This window comes from Limanda limanda, chromosome 2 (genome assembly GCF_963576545.1).
Source record: "Limanda limanda chromosome 2, fLimLim1.1, whole genome shotgun sequence".
Taxonomy (NCBI): Eukaryota; Metazoa; Chordata; class Actinopteri; order Pleuronectiformes; family Pleuronectidae; genus Limanda; species Limanda limanda.
In genome coordinates, this window is record NC_083637.1 from 19872897 (window position 1) to 19882481 (window position 9585).

At 40.5% G+C, this 9585-nt stretch overlaps 2 long non-coding RNA genes across 2 annotated transcripts; one reads left to right on the forward strand and one right to left on the reverse strand.

Moving 5' to 3' along the window:
- The first annotated feature begins 807 nt into the window (after nucleotides 1-807).
- On the forward strand, nucleotides 808-3175 carry LOC133025306 (uncharacterized). Its single transcript, XR_009683149.1, has 4 exons — nucleotides 808-947; nucleotides 1369-1551; nucleotides 2612-2770; nucleotides 2969-3175. It is a non-coding gene; the product is annotated as an uncharacterized LOC133025306 (long non-coding RNA).
- A 1349-nt stretch (nucleotides 3176-4524) lies between these two features.
- LOC133025604 (uncharacterized) lies at nucleotides 4525-6892 on the reverse strand. Its single transcript, XR_009683154.1, has 4 exons — nucleotides 6753-6892; nucleotides 6149-6331; nucleotides 4930-5088; nucleotides 4525-4731 (listed from the first exon to the last, which is right to left on the reverse strand). It is a non-coding gene; the product is annotated as an uncharacterized LOC133025604 (long non-coding RNA).
- Nucleotides 6893-9585: the final 2693 nt, after the last annotated feature.

Genomic DNA, 9585 nt, shown 5'->3' on the forward strand with positions numbered 1-9585 from the left:
GTAGAGGTCTTGACCACAGGATTGAGTGGGGGGTGCTTTCAGAGGCTGTAAGTCCTCAGTATTCAGGATGTCAAATCTGTTGGACAGCTGGAGGTCTCAAGGTGGATGAGGGGGAGACGGGCGCCCGGCATAGTGCTTGTCCTTTCTGGCTACAATCCGTCGGGACCTTAACTGTACGAACCCCACGGGGTGATCGCGACTTTACTGGAGCATGGTACGGAGTGGAGCTGGCTATTATTTTGGGCTTTGCTCCCATTGTCACCAACCCAGTCTCATCAGGAAACGTTCAGTGGGAACGTTGGTCCACTTGGACAAACGTTTCCATCTCACAATCTGGCCTATCAGATTGTGAGATGGAAACGTTTGGTCCGCCCATTGTTTTGCATTGACGTGTTTTCACGTCACGTGACTCCCGAGTTCCCGTCTCCGGAAAGGAAAACATGGCGGACAGTCCTTGTTTTTTCAGATAAAAACATGATTTTGTAACTTAGTCTGGGCATAAAAATACATTCTGACACCATTTCTAGCGAGAAATGTGGTCTTTGCTTCCACAGTCTTCAGCCAGTTTGTGCTTATGATATATATTTTAATAGTTATCACGAATGTTTTTATCGTTGCTATGGTGGTTGCTATGACGCTGCCATGCACACAACGTCGTAGCGTGCTGTTTAAATCACCGTCCCTGCGTGGTGTCGTTCAGTGATTGTGTATGTTATTCATGTTAAATAATATTAATATTTGAGGCTAGATTACACCTCTAATGCGAAGGATCTTGCGAGTCTGTTCAGAGGCGGACATGTGTGACACCGGACCGAGATCGCGAACGGACCGGAACTGACGTGTGGCTGGCGTAAAAAAAGGTTTTGTAAACATTCTGTCCATTTAACTTAGCGCTGTCATAAACACGGACCATTTGGAAGACAACGATGTCATCTTCCTTCTGTCAGGTAAGTAGTTTATTGTTTTTAAAGATCTATTACGATCTAGGTTTACAGTCTGAGTGCTGAGACAGCGGATGCGGAGTCCGTCGATAAACACAATGGATGCATTTCTTCAGCTAATATGCCATTGTTAGCCACATGCTTCAGCCCACGGTAGCATGTGATTACCTGGGAGGTGAAAACATGGTTTTTGAAACCAGTTCAAGACGCTTAGCTCATCATTAAGGGACGCTACAATATAAATATAAACATGAATTTGATTTATGAATGCTTTAGATTAATAAGGAGTGTATTTCTCGACCATTACTCCTCAATAACAGATCAATTTGGTTTAATGTATAGTATGCAATATGACAATAATGTTTTCATGTTATGGAGTTGCGATTCATTTTATAAAACAATTGCTATGTTCTGTTTTTTAATCAAGGAGGATCCAAGTGAAGCTACAGGAGTTTCATTAACGTCAATAACTTGGACCGAACAGTTTGTTTTGCTTGATGAAGAGGAGGAAGGGCAGCCTGGAGAGAAAGAGAAGCCGGGTTGAGCCCACTTCCATCATCCACGTACCACAAGGAAGATGAGGGGGAGAAATTATCCTACCATTAAAGAGGTACTTTTAAGTTACATACCAGAAACACCATTTTATATAATGTGCCAAATATAAATTTGTATTAAATCCCCAAAGTACGCTGGCTGAAATACAAGTTAATATCACACTGAAAGAGTTTTGATCAATCATGCTTCCCTGCTGTGGTTGTTCAACTGGGAAAACAACTTTTTCCAAAGGAAGGCAAGTAAATTTAAGGAATGCATCTGCAAAGTTTTCCTCTGTTATGTATAATGATGACCCCCATCAAACATTATGTTATTAATAATATTTACACCTTTTCATTTATACTGTTTATTTCTGTCTACATGTTTGAATTTGCCTTCATTAGTTTCAGAAAAGAGCGATGATGTATCGGTCAGTGGGCGGCAGCACGAGACTCCGCAAACTAGTCTCTAAGCAAAGTAGACGAAGGCATTGAGGTTGCGGCCTGCCATCATTATTATTTTGCTTAAGGGACTGAATACGTTTCATGCAGAAATATTAGCATTTCCCTTATATCTACCAAAACAGCTTGTTTCACAGACTGCAGTTTTGTTTTGATCCGATGTGGTGTGCAAATACTAACCGTATATCTGCAATGGGTTGTTGTGCATTAACATTTGTAACTCTAATTTTGTTTCGACAGACTGTGCAAAGAATGTTGAGAACATCACTAACCAGTGCAGTGTCCGTCTACATATTTCTACATATTTTCTCTCATATAAATGTCACTGTAACCTCTTGACAACTGAAACCATAACATGAGGTCAGTGTGGCCTTGACCTTTTGACTTTAAGACAAATACACAGTTAGACAACCCGAAAACATGCAGTAATGCCTCCGGCGACTCGCTATTGCAGAGGCATTAAAATGTTAGTGTAGTAGACTGGATTTTATTGGTGTTACATTGGACATCTTGTATTGGTATACAAAAAATATATTTGGTTTCACATTTTAGATGGCATAAGCAGAGACATCAACTCAGGAAATGGATTTCTGCAGAAAAGAAAGCCTTGTATGTGTGTATATATACATACAAACGCACTTTTAAAACGTTTTGTTTTTTATCATATATTCTCAGGTAGTACTGACGCATTTATGGAGATGGGACATGAGGGCCTTGTCTGCGTTCTCAAGAGAAGATTCCACAGAGTTCAAGCTGAGCAGGCTGCAGCAGGTTTGGAGGAATCCTCCTCTGAAGAGGAAACATGGCGAAGTACTTCTCCACTGATGAAGAAATGTGAGCGCTGTGATTAAATAAAATCTGCTGCCATGCTACTGTTGCTACTGGTGGGCCCTGCTATTAGCTTGGTGTTTGGTAGCTGTTAGCTTTAGCATATTTATTTTTTAGGGACCTGTCTGACGTTGATGTTTTTTAAAAAAAATCAGAGGGAACCATCTTCATAATTTAACACTATGTTTTGTTTGTGTTCTTCAGTTATTCTCAAGAGAAGCTGCCTCAGCTCCACGGTCCCTCCTGCAGCTTCCACTCCTGATGCTAACCCCCTGTTTACATCACACCATCCGGGCAGACCTGGAGTCACAGAACTTTGTCCAGAGCTGCCGTCTGAGAATTGTTGATCATATAATTTCCAGCAGATGCCTTAATGTAATGTTTGTGCACAATAAATGACATTGATCATAACATATTGGTATTTCCTTGCACTTTTACACCATGATATTGGCAGATAAGATGTTGATTACATTAAAGCAGTGAATGCTCTGCTTTAAGCAACATAAACACACAATGATCCAATGGATTTGAAGTAGAATGGGCACGTTACATTCTGTAGAGAGTACCTCAGTAACGGAAGTCAGAAAATTACTTTCTTTATCTGAGGTTCACACAGGTCTTGTTGTCTAAGTGGCAACCATATCATATTGTTTAAGATGTGTAACATCAAGCTTGTGTATCAGTGCTAAATACATCCAGTCATAAGTAAGTTCACCCTCTTGTTAACACCAAAAGTAGGTGACCCAGATGTTTCACAATGCAATCTGATAAGGTCGTATGAGAAACATTCTTAACATTAAAGAAATGAACACAGAGGATAGCAATAGATGTTTCACTTTAAATCAGTAGCTGGTAATCGGCAGACTGACTTATTCAAACACATTAATACTACAATGAATGAGGCAGGTGCTTCCTATCAGAAATCAACTATATCGTCACATTAGGTTTCTCTTGAGCTCATGGAAATGACCTTCACCTTCCACTTACTGTCACCTGAACCATACTGTTGTTTCTGTATCTACAGTCACTTAGGAAAACATATACTAGAGGGCAATGTATAAACAATAATACATCTTATTTATATAGAGCTTTTCAAGAAGTGCAAGTACTTCACTGAGGGACAGCTAATACAAGCAATATATATATCTTAAATCCCTGAGATGGGACAGCCTCTCACTTGGATGTAAACCAATTTTAGAACACATTTGCTTATACTGGAGATCTTTTAAATTAATGTCCCAGAAATGATTTCTGATAGCAAACCCCTGCCTCATTCATTGTAGTATTAATGTGTTTGAATAAGTCAGTCTGCCGATTACCAGCTACTGATTTAAAGTGAAACATCTATTGCTATCCTCTGTGTTAATTTCTTTAATGTTAAGAATGTTTCTCATACGACCTTATCAGATTGCATTGTGAAACATCTGGGTCACCTACTTTTAGTGTTAACAAGAGGGTGAACTTACTTATGACTGGATGTATTTAGCACTGATACACAAGCTTGATGTTACACATCTTAAACAATATGATATGGTTGCCACTTAGACAACAAGACCTGTGTGAACCTCAGATAAAGAAAGTAATTTTCTGACTTCCGTTACTGAGGTACTCTCTACAGAATGTAACGTGCCCATTCTACTTCAAATCCATTGGATCATTGTGTGTTTATGTTGCTTAAAGCAGAGCATTCACTGCTTTAATGTAATCAACATCTTATCTGCCAATATCATGGTGTAAAAGTGCAAGGAAATACCAATATGTTATGATCAATGTCATTTATTGTGCACAAACATTACATTAAGGCATCTGCTGGAAATTATATGATCAACAATTCTCAGACGGCAGCTCTGGACAAAGTTCTGTGACTCCAGGTCTGCCCGGATGGTGTGATGTAAACAGGGGGTTAGCATCAGGAGTGGAAGCTGCAGGAGGGACCGTGGAGCTGAGGCAGCTTCTCTTGAGAATAACTGAAGAACACAAACAAAACATAGTGTTAAATTATGAAGATGGTTCCCTCTGATTTTTTTTAAAAAACATCAACGTCAGACAGGTCCCTAAAAAATAAATATGCTAAAGCTAACAGCTACCAAACACCAAGCTAATAGCAGGGCCCACCAGTAGCAACAGTAGCATGGCAGCAGATTTTATTTAATCACAGCGCTCACATTTCTTCATCAGTGGAGAAGTACTTCGCCATGTTTCCTCTTCAGAGGAGGATTCCTCCAAACCTGCTGCAGCCTGCTCAGCTTGAACTCTGTGGAATCTTCTCTTGAGAACGCAGACAAGGCCCTCATGTCCCATCTCCATAAATGCGTCAGTACTACCTGAGAATATATGATAAAAAACAAAACGTTTTAAAAGTGCGTTTGTATGTATATATACACACATACAAGGCTTTCTTTTCTGCAGAAATCCATTTCCTGAGTTGATGTCTCTGCTTATGCCATCTAAAATGTGAAACCAAATATATTTTTTGTATACCAATACAAGATGTCCAATGTAACACCAATAAAATCCAGTCTACTACACTAACATTTTAATGCCTCTGCAATAGCGAGTCGCCGGAGGCATTACTGCATGTTTTCGGGTTGTCTAACTGTGTATTTGTCTTAAAGTCAAAAGGTCAAGGCCACACTGACCTCATGTTATGGTTTCAGTTGTCAAGAGGTTACAGTGACATTTATATGAGAGAAAATATGTAGAAATATGTAGACGGACACTGCACTGGTTAGTGATGTTCTCAACATTCTTTGCACAGTCTGTCGAAACAAAATTAGAGTTACAAATGTTAATGCACAACAACCCATTGCAGATATACGGTTAGTATTTGCACACCACATCGGATCAAAACAAAACTGCAGTCTGTGAAACAAGCTGTTTTGGTAGATATAAGGGAAATGCTAATATTTCTGCATGAAACGTATTCAGTCCCTTAAGCAAAATAATAATGATGGCAGGCCGCAACCTCAATGCCTTCGTCTACTTTGCTTAGAGACTAGTTTGCGGAGTCTCGTGCTGCCGCCCACTGACCGATACATCATCGCTCTTTTCTGAAACTAATGAAGGCAAATTCAAACATGTAGACAGAAATAAACAGTATAAATGAAAAGGTGTAAATATTATTAATAACATAATGTTTGATGGGGGTCATCATTATACATAACAGAGGAAAACTTTGCAGATGCATTCCTTAAATTTACTTGCCTTCCTTTGGAAAAAGTTGTTTTCCCAGTTGAACAACCACAGCAGGGAAGCATGATTGATCAAAACTCTTTCAGTGTGATATTAACTTGTATTTCAGCCAGCGTACTTTGGGGATTTAATACAAATTTATATTTGGCACATTATATAAAATGGTGTTTCTGGTATGTAACTTAAAAGTACCTCTTTAATGGTAGGATAATTTCTCCCCCTCATCTTCCTTGTGGTACGTGGATGATGGAAGTGGGCTCAACCCGGCTTCTCTTTCTCTCCAGGCTGCCCTTCCTCCTCTTCATCAAGCAAAACAAACTGTTCGGTCCAAGTTATTGACGTTAATGAAACTCCTGTAGCTTCACTTGGATCCTCCTTGATTAAAAAACAGAACATAGCAATTGTTTTATAAAATGAATCGCAACTCCATAACATGAAAACATTATTGTCATATTGCATACTATACATTAAACCAAATTGATCTGTTATTGAGGAGTAATGGTCGAGAAATACACTCCTTATTAATCTAAAGCATTCATAAATCAAATTCATGTTTATATTTATATTGTAGCGTCCCTTAATGATGAGCTAAGCGTCTTGAACTGGTTTCAAAAACCATGTTTTCACCTCCCAGGTAATCACATGCTACCGTGGGCTGAAGCATGTGGCTAACAATGGCATATTAGCTGAAGAAATGCATCCATTGTGTTTATCGACGGACTCCGCATCCGCTGTCTCAGCACTCAGACTGTAAACCTAGATCGTAATAGATCTTTAAAAACAATAAACTACTTACCTGACAGAAGGAAGATGACATCGTTGTCTTCCAAATGGTCCGTGTTTATGACAGCGCTAAGTTAAATGGACAGAATGTTTACAAAACCTTTTTTTACGCCAGCCACACGTCAGTTCCGGTCCGTTCGCGATCTCGGTCCGGTGTCACACATGTCCGCCTCTGAACAGACTCGCAAGATCCTTCGCATTAGAGGTGTAATCTAGCCTCAAATATTAATATTATTTAACATGAATAACATACACAATCACTGAACGACACCACGCAGGGACGGTGATTTAAACAGCACGCTACGACGTTGTGTGCATGGCAGCGTCATAGCAACCACCATAGCAACGATAAAAACATTCGTGATAACTATTAAAATATATATCATAAGCACAAACTGGCTGAAGACTGTGGAAGCAAAGACCACATTTCTCGCTAGAAATGGTGTCAGAATGTATTTTTATGCCCAGACTAAGTTACAAAATCATGTTTTTATCTGAAAAAACAAGGACTGTCCGCCATGTTTTCCTTTCCGGAGACGGGAACTCGGGAGTCACGTGACGTGAAAACACGTCAATGCAAAACAATGGGCGGACCAAACGTTTCCATCTCACAATCTGATAGGCCAGATTGTGAGATGGAAACGTTTGTCCAAGTGGACCAACGTTCCCACTGAACGTTTCCTGATGAGACTGGGTTGTTGTCACCCACGGATCATCAGGCTGTGCTGGAGTGGACTCGGGATCTGGAACTCCTGTGACGGTGGAGCCAGTCCACGGCAAGTGTAGGATCGTTATCCAACCCTAGAGCGTAGTGGCCAGGGTTGAAGTAACTAAAGGTCATGTGTGCAAACCTCTTTGCTCTGGTGCGATGGAGCCAAATAACAAAGCTGTGATCAGAGAGCTGACAGAAGAGGGGGACACTTTGTAAACGATGTTGGAAATATTTGGTGAATATGAAACAGGAAGATAACAGCAACATAAAGAAAAACTTCTGCATCTGTGAAAAAAGTGTCTCTCTGTAAGTCAAAGTAAAAACTGTGAACTGGTCGCTCAGTGGAGGATGTGGGTTTCTTCTAAACCAGCTAGGTTTATCATATTTCTCATATGTTCAAGATATAATCAAAATACAATCATGTTATCCCTGACTTCGTAACTATAATCTAATTTAAAAAAAAATTAAATGTGACCTGGACTGTTTTTTACTTCCTTATTCTCTGAATACACATTCTTCGGAAGCAGCTAACATGTGCAGTTTATTTTGAGCTGGGCGGTTCACACTCCTTTTACTTCTCTGTTACTTGGTGTTACGTCCCCCAAGCTGTCTAGGGTGGGGGGACGAACACTTATAAAATAAAACCGAGCACTAAACAAGGAAGCCAAAAACTTAGGTTTAACAAGGAACAATTATTTATTAAACAACGGTCAGTTAACAAAAAACACCCTTCCCACACCGGAAGGGGAAAAAGAACAACGCCAACCACCACCCACTACTACAATTCAACAACCAGCACGTCCGTACAGCCCGTCCTCACACAGCCCGTCCGCACACCACGTCTGGTCCCAATCTGTTGCACACTGGCTCTCTGGTCCACAGACTCACTGGCCTCTCACTGACACTGCTCAGGGTCCTTATGGCCACTCCCTGATGGCAGAGTGGCCTCAGCTGCGCCAGTGGAGGTGCCTCTCGAACACACACACACCTGGAGGAGACGAGAGAGAGGGGGAGAGAGAGAAAGAAACACGGCACGTAACACTTGGTCACAGTGAATGTTTGAAAGCAAGGTGGAGCAGGAAACTGATATCTATAAGTGTGTAATTTGGTGCACCTTGATTCATGTGAAAGGGACTGTTGGGTATGTGCTCTGAGTGGCATTCTAGTTTTGATTTAGATTCACTGTGGGTGTTTTTTTTTATCAGTTTCAGGTTATGGCATGATATTTATTCCATACAAACAGCTAAAGCTCAAAGCAGCTGCATCTATACCCAGTTTGAGGTCATATAACATCAAACAGGCTGAAAATGTTTCACAATCACAAATACATGATGATGAAAACCCTTCTGCTCTCATTTATAATCTTGTGATTATGAGTAAAGGAAACAAGAAGGTCACAATGCAAGGTCAGAAAGAAAAAAACTGGAGGTGACAAGCTGAAAGATAAAGAGAAGTAAAATGCTAACTTGAGCAGCTTAATATAAGGAACAGAAATACAGAAGCAGTCCACAGTTAAGACTGAGAATCTACCTCTCCAAGAAATGTTGGAGAGACAGTAGAGACGACTGTCTGCAGAAAGGAGCAGACATGGGGATTATCATCAGCAACGAGGAATACGTTTGATGTGTGGATGCTGGCAATGTGTGAACAAGATGTCACTTGTAGGATAATCAGAAATCGTTTTTACCGCTAACGATTGTGGTTTCTGATTTCAGTTTTTTTGTTAACAAGGCCTTTTTAACTCTACTTGAAAAGTCCATGTGGATTGGACTGACTGACAGGGGAAAAGAAGGGGCACTGAAATGGGTGGATGGCACACCGCTGACTCAAAGGTCCACAGCTTACTCTTTCTTTCAGCTGTACCTGCTGACTTTATAGCAAGCTGCTGACTGCCGTCAAAGGCTTCTTGGGTGTTGATCAAATTAACTTGTGTTTTTAGGGGTTTCTGCCACTGGAATACTGGTGTACCCAACTCTTTGGGTCAAAGTGAAGACTGTGCAGTTACAGCCAACAGCTGGTATGACCTGCCATGAGGAAAGAAAAACTTCTACATCTGTGAAAAAAGTGTCTCTCAATAAGTCAAAGTAAAAACTGTGAACTGGTCGCTCAGTAGAGGATGTGGGGTTTTTTCTAA